A 12,968-nucleotide genomic window follows, 5' to 3' on the forward strand; every position below is an offset into this window, starting at 1 on the left:
CCGCTAGTCTTGAAATCCCTTATTCCAGGGAAATGACTCCTGACATTCATCTTCTCTGTATCCAGCAAGATTTTATAAATCTCTAAGAAGACCTGAAATGTTAGCTTGCTCTCTCTATGTGGACGCTGTCTGACCAGCTGTGATCTACAGCATTTGTTGTTTTCAGGACGGATTCCAGCATCTGTCGCAATGCGCTCCTAAATGTTGGCTACCTCTTTCCAGATCCTTCAAGACTCGACCTTACTCAACAATCCACTGCGGTACAGTCAATAAAGTTCCACATTGCATCTCTTTCAGCACACACGAGCAGCACGTGGCTCAGTGGTTCGCACTGCTGCCTCACAGCACCAGGGACAAGGATTTGATTCCAGCTTCAGGTGACTGTCTGTGTGGAGTTTGCACATTGTCTCCCCCTATAGCTGTGTGGGTTACATCCAGGTGCTCCGGTTTCCTCCCACAGTCCAAAGATGTGCAGGTTAGGGTGAATTGCACCTGCTCGATTGCCCCATAGTGTTCAGGGATGTGTGGGTTAGGTATATTAGTCGGAGGTAAATGGAGAGTTGTTGAGCCAAATGGCCTCATTCCGCACTGTAGGGATTCGATGTGGCAACCCCCCAGCTGTTTGCATTTCCTGTAGGGGAAGTGGGGACGGGCCGAAAGTTCAGTGAGTGTGAAGCGAAAATTAAACGTAGTGCTTTGCTTGAGCTCAAGCTGAGTGACTTGGTGGCAGGATTGGAAAAGGAAGGTACGGTGTCTGTGGTTAGTGATGCTGCCTCACGGTACCAGAGAGCCAGATACAATTCCAGCCTCGGGGCCGTTGTCTGTGTGGATATTGCACATTCTCCGTCTGGTGTTTGCGGCGGATTTCTTCCAGTGCACCTGTTTCTTCCCACTATCCAAAGATGTGCAGGTTTGGGTGAATTAGCCATGTTAAATTGTCCATAGTGTCCAGGATGTGTATGTTAGATGCCTTAATCAGGTGTAAATGTAGAGCAATCAGAGTAGGGTAATGGTGCTTTCAATTTCATGGAATTACAAAAGAAAAGAATGTTCCGCATAAAGTAGAATTGCTTGTTCTACCCTGACTGATAGTGATGACTTTCATAATCTTTTTTTCCAGTGCATTTGAAGATTTGAAGACTGAAGTTTCAAATTCAGTAGTTGAAGGGCTTATGCCCGAAACAGCAACTCTCCTGCTCCTTGGATGCTGCCTGACCTGCTGTATATTTCCAGCACCACACATTTTGACTGACTCTCCAGTGTCTGAGTACTCATTTTCACGTCAATGACAGACAGTCAATCAATCCATTGGGACTGTAACGATTTTCGACTATGATTCTGTGAGGAGGAGCAAAACTCTTTGGTTTCTGTTTCAGTACCCTTTCAGCATCAGTGGAGCTGGATGAGAGACGCTACTGTGGCAGCGCATTGAATGTGCAGCCTGTCACAATTGTACAGCCTGGAAAGAGGAATTCACGGCAGGGAGGGGTTGTACATGCGTTTGTGTGCAAGTAAAGCTTTGGCCACGGAGAAACAAGAGGAATTTCGCCCCATGGAGAAACCGTTGAAGTGTGGTGAGTGCGGGAAAGGCTTCAGTGTCCCATCTGCCCTGGAAATTCATCAGAGCAATCACACCAGGGAGAGGCCGTTCTCCAGCCCAGAGTGTGGGAAGGGATTTATCCGCTCTTCCCACCTGCTGGACCACCGCCGGGTCCACACTGGGGAGAGACCATTCACCTGCCCAGACTGCGGGAACAGCTTCACCCACTCCTCCCACTAACTGGCGCACCAGCGTGTCCACACCGGGTAGAGGCCTTTCCCCTGCTCTGATTGTGGGAAGGTCTTCAGCAAATCCTCTGACCTGCTGAAGCACCAGCGAGTCCACACGGGGGAGAGGCCATTCAGTTGCCCCGAGTGCGGGAAGGCCTTTAGCGATTCCTCTGCCCTGCTGAGGCACCAGTGGGTCCACACAGGCAAGAAGCCGTTCCCCTGCCCTGAATGTGGGAAGGGCTTCAGCAGTTCCTCCTCCCTGCTGACACACCAGCGGGTCCACACTGGGGAGAGGCCTTTTGCCTGCCCTGAGTGTGGGAAGGACTTTACCCAGCCCTCCCAACTGCTGACCCACCGGCAGGTACATGGTGGGCGGCACGGTGGCACAGTGGCACAGTGGTTAGCACTGCTGCCTCACAGCGCCAGAGACCCGGGTTCAATTCCCACCTCAGGCGACTGACTGTGTGGAGTTTGCCCGTTCTCCCCGTGTCTGCGTGGGTTTCCTCCGGGTGCTCCGGTTTCCTCCCACCATCACAAAGATGTGCAGGGTCAGGTGAATTGGCCATACTAAATCGTCTGTAGTGTTAGGTAAGGGGTAAATGTAGGGTATGGGGGGTTTTGTTTCCACACTGTAATCTAATCTAATCTAAAAAGCCATTCTCCTGCTCAGTGTGCGGGAAGGGCTTTGTAGTCTCCTCCAACCTCATGGCCCACCAGCGGGTCCACACGGAGGAGAGGCCCTTCAGCTGTCCTGAGTGCGGGAAGGCCTACAGCAATTCCTCCCACCTACTGACCCACCAGCGGGTCCACACGGGAGTGTGGCGTTTCTACTGCCCTGAGTGCAGAAAGGGCTTCAGCAATTCTTCTGCTCTGCTGACCCACCGGCGGGTCCATACAGGAAAGAGGCCATTCAGCTGCCCAGAGTGTGAACAGGGTTTCAGCGATTCCTCAGACCTGCTGTCCCACCAGCGGCTCCACACAGGGGAGAGGCCATTCAGCTGCCCCAAGTGCAGCAAGAGGTTCACATTTTCCAGCAACTTGCGAAGACACCAGTGGGGGCACCAGTGCTCCCAACAATCGGATACCGCCAGTGATGCTACTGTGGACTAAACCTTGTGCCCCACTCTGACAATGGGTGCAGTGGGAAAGTTGGTGGGCTTTTAAAAAGATTTTCTGGACTGCACACCGCCTCGCACCCCCAAGTGCAACCCTAAAGTCGCTCAGGGCGACATGGTGGCTCAGTGGTTAGCACAGCTGCCTCATAGACCCATGGACTTGGGTTTGAATCTACTGTTTGATTCTCCCGTGTCTGCATGGCTTTCCTCTGGGTGTTCCGATTTTGCTCCCACAATACAAAGATGTACAAGTTAAGGTGAGTTAGCCTAGCTAAATTGTCCACAGTGTTCAGGGATGTGTAAGTGTGATGCATAAGTCAGGGGTAAATGTAGACTGGTCAAGTGTGTGGTGCTGGAAAAGCATAGCAGGTCAGGGAGCATCTGAGGCGCAGGAGAATCGACGTTTTGGGCAGAAGTCCTTCATCAGGAATGATGCCTGAAACGTTTATTCTCCTGCTCTTCAGATGCTGCCTCATCTGCTGTGCTTTCCCAGCACCACACACTCGACTGTGATCTCCAGCATCTGCAGTCCTCACTTTCTCCAAGTAAATGTAAAGTAATAGGGTTAAGAGAATGGGTCTGGGTAGGTAACTCTACGGAGGGTTGGTGTTGCCTTGTTGGGCCAAAGGGCGTGTTTACATTCTGTAGGGATTCTGGATTCCATAAACTTGGCTTCCAGTGGGCGACACTACTGAGTCTGGGACTGCACGTTCCCACTGAAACAATCCGCAGAAACCTAAGACCACTGGAGCAGACATTAGGCCATTCAGCCCATTGAGTCTGCTCCACCATTAGTTAGAAACAAAAAATAATTGCGGTTGCTGGAATCCAAAGTAGGCAAGCAGGAGGCTGGGAGAACGCAGCAAGTCAGGTAGCATTAGGAGATGATGTTAGCATTTCGGGTATTAACCCTCCTTCAGGTTCTTCCCAAAACATTGACTTCTGTATCAGAAACAATTTACCAGGATGTTGCCGGGGGTTGGGGGGTTTGAGCTGCAGGGAGAGGCTATTTGGCTGGGTGAGAGATTTAAAAGGGACGTAAGGGGCAATGTTTTCACGCAGAGGGTAGTGTGTGTATGGAATGGGTTTCCAGAGAAAGTGGAGGCTGGTACAATTATACCACTGAGAAGGCATCTGGTTTCGGACATGAACAGGAAGGGTTCAGAAAGATAATGGGCCAAATACTGACAAATGGGACCAAATTAATTTAGGATGTCTTGTCAGCATCGATGAGTTGGACCGAAGAGTCTGTTTCTGTGCTGTACATCTCTATGTCTACCGGTCCTGATGTAAGTTTTAACATGGAGTCCAAGTAACTTTGAATAGTTCAGTCTTGTTGAACTCATCTCTTGAAAGGTTTCAAATGAATTCCACCAAGTGATACTGTTTAAAAATGCCGAGTTGGACAAAATATCCCATTAAGTTCGATACAAACTCACAGCTGAAGACATCAGAAGTCATACAACACCAGCTTACAGACCAACAGGTTTATTTGAAATTACAAGTTTTAGGAGCATTGCTCCTTCTTCAATGCTGCTGCTTCATTACTTCACCGACAAAGGCGCAGTGCTCTGAAATCTTGAGTTCAAATAAACCTGTTGGACACTAACCTGGTGCCGTGTGACTTCTGACCTTGTCCAGCCCAATCCAACACCAGCACTTCCAAATCAGAGTTGACTAATGAGATCGGATTTTATTCAGTGTGATTAAGTGAGATGCTCATCTGAAAACTCAAAACTCTTGGAGCAACAAAGAGACACGAGTCAGTGCTACAGCACGGAGACAGGCCCATCGGCCCAAACTGGTCCATGCCGACCAAAATGTCCATCAACAGTAACCCCATTTCCCTGCACTTGGCCACTATCCTTCTAAGCCTTTCCTCTCCATGTGTTTGACCAAATGTCTTTTAAATGTTGTTAATGTACCTACCTCAACCACTTCCACTGGCAGCTCATTCCATCCACAAACCACACTCAAATTTTTGCCCCACATATTTTTTCAATCTCTCCCCTCTCACCGTACAAATGTGCCCCCAGTCTTGAAATTCCCCTATCCTAGGTAAGAGGCAACAATCCTTAACCCAATCTATAACCCTCACGGTTTTACAAACTTCGCCTCTCATCCTCCTCTGCTCCAGGGGGAAACATCACAGCCTTAATTCCAATTTGCTAATAATGGCGCAGTGATAATTTCAGCTGTGTGTGTGTCAAGGATCTCTCATTTCTAAGCCAATGCGGTGCCACTTAAGTTTACCTGACGTTAAAACGAATGGTACCCCATTCATTTAAAATGAATATGGTTTCTGTGCAAAGTCAGTCCTCATTGGAATAGTGTCTTAAATCCCATAGGCTGCTTCTGACCAGGTTTGTATGCTCTGTTTGGAGATATAGGAGTAAAACTTCACAATAAAAGATTAATGCTGCCTTTATTCATGACTCATTATTAAACACACTTTCTCCATTTACAGCTGTAATTGAGAGGCTTCTCTGAATTAGTCGACGTGTTTGTAACAAGTTGTGAAACATGGAAGGGTTCTGAAAAGATTTACAAAGATAATGCCAGGGTTGGAGGGTTTGAGCTGTTGCAAGAGGCTGAAATAGACTGGGGCTATTTTCCCTGGAGGGTCAGAGGCTGAGGGGTGACCTTACAGACTGTTTCGCTGTAGAATTGTTTGAGAAAAAAAATCTCAAACCTTTTTCCGATTGTTGCCTTTGCCAATATCTGTTGGCCATTAGTGAAGTCCCTTAGCCCAGTCGAATTGAACCCTCTGCCTTTTACAACCCCTCTTGGGGAAAAAAAATCAAGACGACATAATCTTCTTAAAGGAGTAACATCATCACAACAGAGAGCACACAAACAGAAACATTTCTATCACAAGGTTGTACAGTTAACAGGCCAAGATAATGACTTTTCAATTTAGCCAATTAATTTAAGTCAGGTCCTTTGGCTACCAATATCTATTAAATTTAAATCTGATACGATTGGTCCTCTGTTTTCAAAACCATTGTAAAAACTCAATATGGCATCAAGGGTATAAAAGCAGGGGAGGTTGGACAGAGCCCCGGAGCTAACTTCCCATTGCTAGAGCTAATAGTTCTCAGCACTAGAAAGAGACATCAGCTGTGACAGTCATCTGTGAATGAGAGAGCATCATTTACAAAAAAAACCAGAAGAGCAGGAATTGGAGGAGACATTCCTGACAAAAGATTCTATAGAAGGATGCTTAGAATATTCCGGAAGACGTAAACTGGCTGTAATCTGAGAGACTAAATTCTATTTCTTGTTGTATTAGTGGGTGTTGTATTTATTGGAACAGCATATGACAAAAATCCTGTTTTATGCCAGAATCGTCAGTAGTTCGAAGGGATTTATTCGGTTTGTTAATAGTTTAATTCAGTTGTTCACCATTTCAGTTGGATATGTAAATTGCTTTTTGTTGATTTTTAAAGTGTCAGGGATTTATTTCTGTTTTTAAGACAAGAGCAGATGACACCAGTTTTCACACTAATTTTATATAGATTATAGGGCAATGCGCTCCTCTTTTGGTGTTTTGGTTTGAGATCTCAGGGAGGGAAGGGCGTTCAGTATTCGCTTTAATAGTATTGACGTGCCGTCCTGCTGAATGCAAAGGCTTTATTCCAGCCTCCCACTCTGGTTGTGGGTGAATCGCTTTAATTTGAATACTGACTCAGAAACTGCACAGACAACCAACTGTTGAACCATGATTTACACTTTATTGTAGGTAGCAACCAAAATAAAACCCCTCAAGTAAGCAAGTTCATCCTCACCACGCCCCCCACAACCCCCCAAATCTTGGCTATCACTCAAGTGATGGCAGAATTTAACATTATTCCCACTAACAGTGCCCATCTCTGGAAGTTTACAGGGGTTTGATGCAGTGTTGTTCTTCCAAGTACTGCTGCTAAATCATTCTGGAGTTGAATTCTGGTGGAGTTCCGTCACTTTCAGATTTCTATGTTTCTTTAGATTCTAACACCATCTCCCCATACTTCTGGAGACCTCCGGTCTGTAGTTTACCTTCTTATCCTTGAGGGTTTTCCACCTGTTTGAAACAGCCTGTCCTGCAATTAACCCCTTTACGCCAAGGTAAAAACAATGACTGCAGATGCTGGAAACCAGAGTCGAGATTAGAGTGGTGCTGGAAAAGCACAGCAGTTCAGACAGCATTCAAGGAGCAGGAAAATCAACGTTTCAGGCAAAAGCCCTTCAACAGGATTTTCCTGCTCCTCGGATGCCCTTTACACCAAGGCCTTCCTTCTACAAGCAGAATTAATTGTCCTTTTGTCACACAGTTATGAAAAATACCATTATTTCATCTGTTCAAATAAACAGATCATTGTTTTGCCTCCTTCTTCCCAGCGATAGTTAATGTATGTTATTTGTTAACTCCCTTGTAGCAGTTTCTCATTGGCCCTTTCGTTTCTTGGTCCAGAAAGAGTTATTGCTGACTCGTGAAGTTATTAAAGTTCTGGAGTTTACAGGACCACACCACATTCCTCTCTGCCCCCTCCAGGAATAACGATTGCTCCTGAGATACTCGCAGTTCCTGACATCCCTTGGTATCCCCAAATACAATCCAAATGTCAGGAAATCACTGGTGCTGCCTTGACACCAGACAGTCACTGTTGGAACAGAAGGATTATGGGAAGAAAATACAGAAATCCGAAGTGCAAAGAGACTTGGGAGTTCAAGTCCAGGATTTTCTCAAAGTAAACTTGCAGGTTGAGTCAGTAGTTAGGAAAGCAAATGCAATGATAGCATTTATTTTGACAGGATGTACTTCTGAGACTCTAAAAGGCTCTGGTCAGGCCACATTTGAAGCGTTGTGCGCAGTTTTGGGCCTCCTATTTAGCAAGGATGTCTTGGCCCAGGAGAGTGTTCAGAGGAGGTTCACGAGAATGGTCCCATGAATGAAACATTTAACATATGAGGGACTTTTGAGTACTCTGGGACTATATGGAGTTTAGAAGGATGAGGGGGGTTACAATTGAAACCTACAGGATATTGAACGGCCTGGACAGAGTGGATGTTGGGAAGATGTTTCCATTGTTAATACAAACTAGGAACCGAGGGTACAGCCTTAGAGGAAAAGGAAGACCCTTTAGTTGGGAGATAAGGAAAAACTTCTTCAGCTAGACAGTGGTGTATCTATGGAATTCACAGCCACAGAAGGCTGTGGAGGCCAGGTCTTTGAGCATATTTAAGATGGAGACAGAAATCAAGGGGATCCAGGACGAATGGGCTTGAGAAAGTTAACAGCCATGATTGAATGATGGAGTAGACTCAATGCGGCGAATGGCCTAATTTCAGCTCCTATGGTCTTATGATATGCTGATGTGTGGAGGGGTGATGAGTGGGCAAAGAGATGAAGAGGGGAGAGGAATTAAGGGGAAGCTGGATACAGTCACAAGGGAGAAAGAAATACAAGAACTGTACAATAAATGACAGAACTCTTAGGAGCACTGGCATGCAGAGGGATCTGGGCATATAGATCCCTGAAAGTGGAAACAGAGGTGGGTATGGTGGTCAAGAAGGCACACAGCACGCATGCCTTTCTGGGTGTAAGAGTTGGAAAGTTACGTTCCAGCTATTTATTTCAACCACATTAGGAATATTGTATGCAGTTCTGGTCACCACGCTATCAGAAGGACGTGGATGCTCTGGAAGAGGGTGCTTTAGTCAAGGGCTAATGTTGCGTAATAGGAGTAGGTGAATAAGTCTGTGTCGGTTACTCTTCAGAGGAGCAGTGTGAACATGTTGCACCGAATGGTCTTTTCCACACTAGGGACTCTATGTTACACAGAGGTTTTTTTTATTCCCCAGGGTGAAAAGATCAACTCCAAAAGGGCACAGGTTCAAGGCAAGAGGAGGGCAGTCTACAGGAGAAGTGGAGGGGAAGGTTTTTCACACAGAGGGGTGATGGGTGGTGGAAGGAGGCACCTTACCAACGTTTAAGGTGTATCTTGATAGACACATGAACGTGAGATGAACAGAAGGATAGAAACCGCACATGGGCAATAAATAGCAGGTCCAAGTGAGAATTAAGAATTTGCACAGGCTTGACGGGGTGCCTAAACCAAATAAGAAGGGCTTGTGACTGTGCTGTATTGTACTGATACAGGTTTTCCCCACTATCCAAAAGTGGATCATTCCTATGAAACCTTTCATAAGGCAAAATAGCGTAAAGCGAAGAAGCAATGAACATTAATTCATTTATATCGTATATACTCAAGTAATAGTCAATTTTTTGACTAATTTTCAAGGTTAAATTTAGGGGGTCGACTGTTACTGGGATACTACTTGAGGGGCTGAAATTCATGCCTGGCAAGATTCATACCGTATCATAAGCAGAAGCTCAACTGATGAATAAAGAAAAAAAAACAATTATGGTAATGCTGAAAACTGAATGGAACATACTGACAACAGACTGGAAGACGGGAACAGAGCCGAACAACCGACAGACTGCAGAGCTGGAGTGGAACATGACGGCCATCATACTGACTCACAAACATTGGTCTGTTGTCTATGAAGAACTAGGGTCGACTTTTACATGATCAGACTACTTTTCACAGCACTTGCAAGAAAAAGAACTCAAACACGTCCAATTCGCCATGCATGGAGAACAGGAAATATACTAAAGGATTTTTTTTAAAAAAAGAGATTCCAGCATTCATACACAACTATACATATGCACATGTCCATTTAAATACTGGGTAGGTTGATTCTTTGGAAAATGACAATCGCAAAGAAATGAAGCTCTTCAACAAAATGCTGGATTTCGTAGAACGATTAATTAGTATGCCCAGTCCCCTCCCTCCACAGCCGAATCATCACTGGGCAAGACAAAACCCCAGAATCTAAATAACATACCTGCATACACACGCACACAATCCTACCCATTTTACAGTGCAATTACCTCAAGTCACAATTATAAAACATAACTGTGGGATGTGGGAAAAAAAGTGTTACTTCTGCAATTCCATTTACTTATACAAAGTAAATGAACTCACACCAGTGTGTAATTGTTTTAGCCAAGAGCTGAGTCAACAAGAATGGAAACTATGTGGAGGAAATACATAATTGTTTTTGTATTAGCTAAAATTGTATGCCAGAATGAAACATGACTGCAAAACAATGGTAGATATTACAGGCAAATAGATAAGATGCTGTGAGGGGAGAAAGTTAAGCTAGATACGCCTGTAAAAACAGGAGGTATAAACATCTGTTTCCCACTTTTACAGAAACAAACCCCAATTAAAAGGGTCATAAGGATCAGGAGAAGGTACAGATGGAGGGAGTAGATAATGGTGAAGAAAGAATATGCCTCACAATGACCTACAGCGGGATGAAGTCAAACAGCCTTGTCAGGCCATAAATAAGCATTTTGTCACAGACAAGGTCGGATAAGGCAAGAGATAAACAGGAGTAATGGGTGCCGGTCTTAGGGAAGTGGAAGATGTAAACAGGGGAGGAGCAATGTAAAACAAAAGAAACCAAATTATATAAATATTAATTGAATTTGGGGTGTGTATGTCCCTTGCCTTATAGACACTGGACATCACACCCTCTTGCAAGAGTAAAATAAAGGACACTACTGATTCAGATTTTGTCTCGGACTGCAATTATTGAAGTGTGTGAGCTTTGTTTCTCACAATTGGGGGCTGTCTCGGATATTCTTTATTGCCAGGGGGTCTGGCTGGCCTTGGACACTGGGAAGATGCGTCCCGTTCCCAATTAAGGAGCGGTCTCGTCCCGGTTTGGTCCGTTCCCTTGGGCGACTGGTACGGATCTCCCAAGAGAGACATCTGAATCAGACAGTGACAGGAGCTCGATAGAAAATACGGCGAAAGGGGGCCAGGCAACTCTGTGCAAAGACCAAGGTAAGAAACCTGACTTTTAAGTATTGCCTTAGTGGCCGGGAAAAGGGGTATTTACTCGCTAAGGGACTGGCGATGGCCCTGCAAAATGGGGGTTAGGCAGAGTAGCTGTCACGGAGTAAAGGAAGAAGAAAAGGTCCCTGGTAACATTCCTCCTGAAAGTCCGTTGGGGAGGATGTTGCGGGAATGGACAAGCAATACTTGTTCAAGGGCAAAAGATAAAAAGAAAATGATTAAATATTGTTGTTTAGTATGGACCAAAGACCCAATCCTTCGTCCGGCTGTCTTCTGGCCAAAGTATGGTTCGGACGAGGATTGGGTCTGTCAGTATTTAGATTTGTATGTGAATAAAAAAACAACCTTTTAGTCAAGAGGAGGCGGACTATGCGTTCTGTTGGAAGGGCAGTTTGGGAATGATGGTAGTAAAGACAAAGGATTCCCCCTCTGCCCCACCTCGTCCCTGGGATCCTCTTGGCTGTTTGCCCCCCCCCCCCCCGTACCATAAAATCAGGTTAGGTGAACATGGGGGAGGAGGAGAGACAGGCAGACAGGGGCAGGGAAGAGATGACTCACAAGAAGAGGACGAAGGGGCGGTGGATGGGGATGTTGCTGTTCCTGACCCTCAATCCTCAGCAAAAGAACGGAAAGCTACAGTAGATGTAGAGGAGGCCTCCGGAGGATCTAAATCAAAGCTTAAGAGGGGAAAACAAAAAAAGGGAAGAACGTAATGACTTATCCCTTTCGGGAGGTACCAATAGGGGACAAAGAGATTAGGTTTGTAAGTGCCCCCCTCACCAGTGGGTAGGTCAGAATATTTAAAAAGGAAATGAAGGTCCTGGTTGAGGATCCGGTGGGGTTGTCTGAACAAATTGATCAATTTTTGGGGCCCAGTCTGTATACCTGGGATGAGTTAATGTCTATTTTGAATATACTATTTATTGGGGAAGAAAGGGGACTTATACGAGGAGCAGCCATTAAAATATGGGACAGGGAACACCCGATTGGAGATGGGGATGCTGGACAGGGAGAGGTGAAGTTTCCCCTCAGAGACCCCCAGTGGGAAAACCAAAACCCGGAGCAAAGAGAAGAAATGAGGGAATTGAAAGACCTGATTCTAAAAGGAATAAGAGAGGCAGTTCCGAAGTCACAGAATTTGACTAAAGTCTTTGAAGTTAGACAGGAGAAAGATGAGACTCCCTCAGCTTTCTTGCGAAGATTAAGAGACTCAATGTGGAAATTTCTGGAATGAACCCTGAGGACCCAGTGGCACAGGGTCTTTTGAAAGTACATTTTGTGACAAAGGCATGGCCAGACATACAGAGAAAGATACAGAAGATAGAAGGGTGGAGTGAAAAACCATTAGATGAATTGTTAAGAAAGGCACAGAAAGTGTTTGTAAAGAGAGAGGATGAGAGACAAAAACAGAAGGTGAAAATGATGGTAGCTACGGTTGATGAGGTAGTTAAGAAAAAAATGGAACCAATAGTGAGCAACCGAAGCGGCGGGTGGCAGCATGTAAGACAGAGAGGAAGAGGGAGAGAGAGAGGACAAGGGGGAGCATTTGATAGAGGGTTCGAGCGACAGGGGCAGAGATGGAGGGCTCCACATGCAGGATGCTATTATTGGGGAAAGATAGGGCATTTTAAGCAGGACTGTCCTGATCTACAAAGGGAAGAAAGGGCAATTCCGCTTATGAATTTTGATGAAGAATAGGGGTGTCAGGGGTTCCTGCCCTCCGAGGCCCAGCAGGAACCCTTGATAAACTTGAAGGTGGGACCCTATAGGGAAGAGGTAGTCTTCCTAGTAGATACGGGGTCAGCACGGTCATCGCTGAATTTTAAACCAAAGGAAGTAGAAATGTCAACACGGTCAATTACTGTTTCGGGGGTAAAAGGGGAAGGATTTACTGTTCCAGTATTTGAACCTATGATGATAGAAGGTCCTAAGGATAGGGTCACAGGGGAACTGCTGTATATCCCTGATAGAGGAAGTAACTTACTGGGGAGAGACTTAATTATCCTCTTAGGACTGGAGATTGGAATTCAGGAAAAAGAATTAGTTGTACAAATGGCAATGTTGATAGAGGATGTGGAGAGAGAGATAGACCCTATTTTATGGGCTAGAGAAGGGAATCGTGGAAAACTACAGATCCCTCCCCTTCTAATAAATTTAAAAAGGAAAGGGG

The sequence above is a fragment of the Chiloscyllium plagiosum genome, unplaced genomic scaffold (genome assembly GCF_037043375.1).
Source record: "Chiloscyllium plagiosum isolate Xiang-an unplaced genomic scaffold, Cpla_swu_hap1 HiC_scaffold_27, whole genome shotgun sequence".
Lineage (NCBI taxonomy): Eukaryota > Metazoa > Chordata > Chondrichthyes > Orectolobiformes > Hemiscylliidae > Chiloscyllium > Chiloscyllium plagiosum.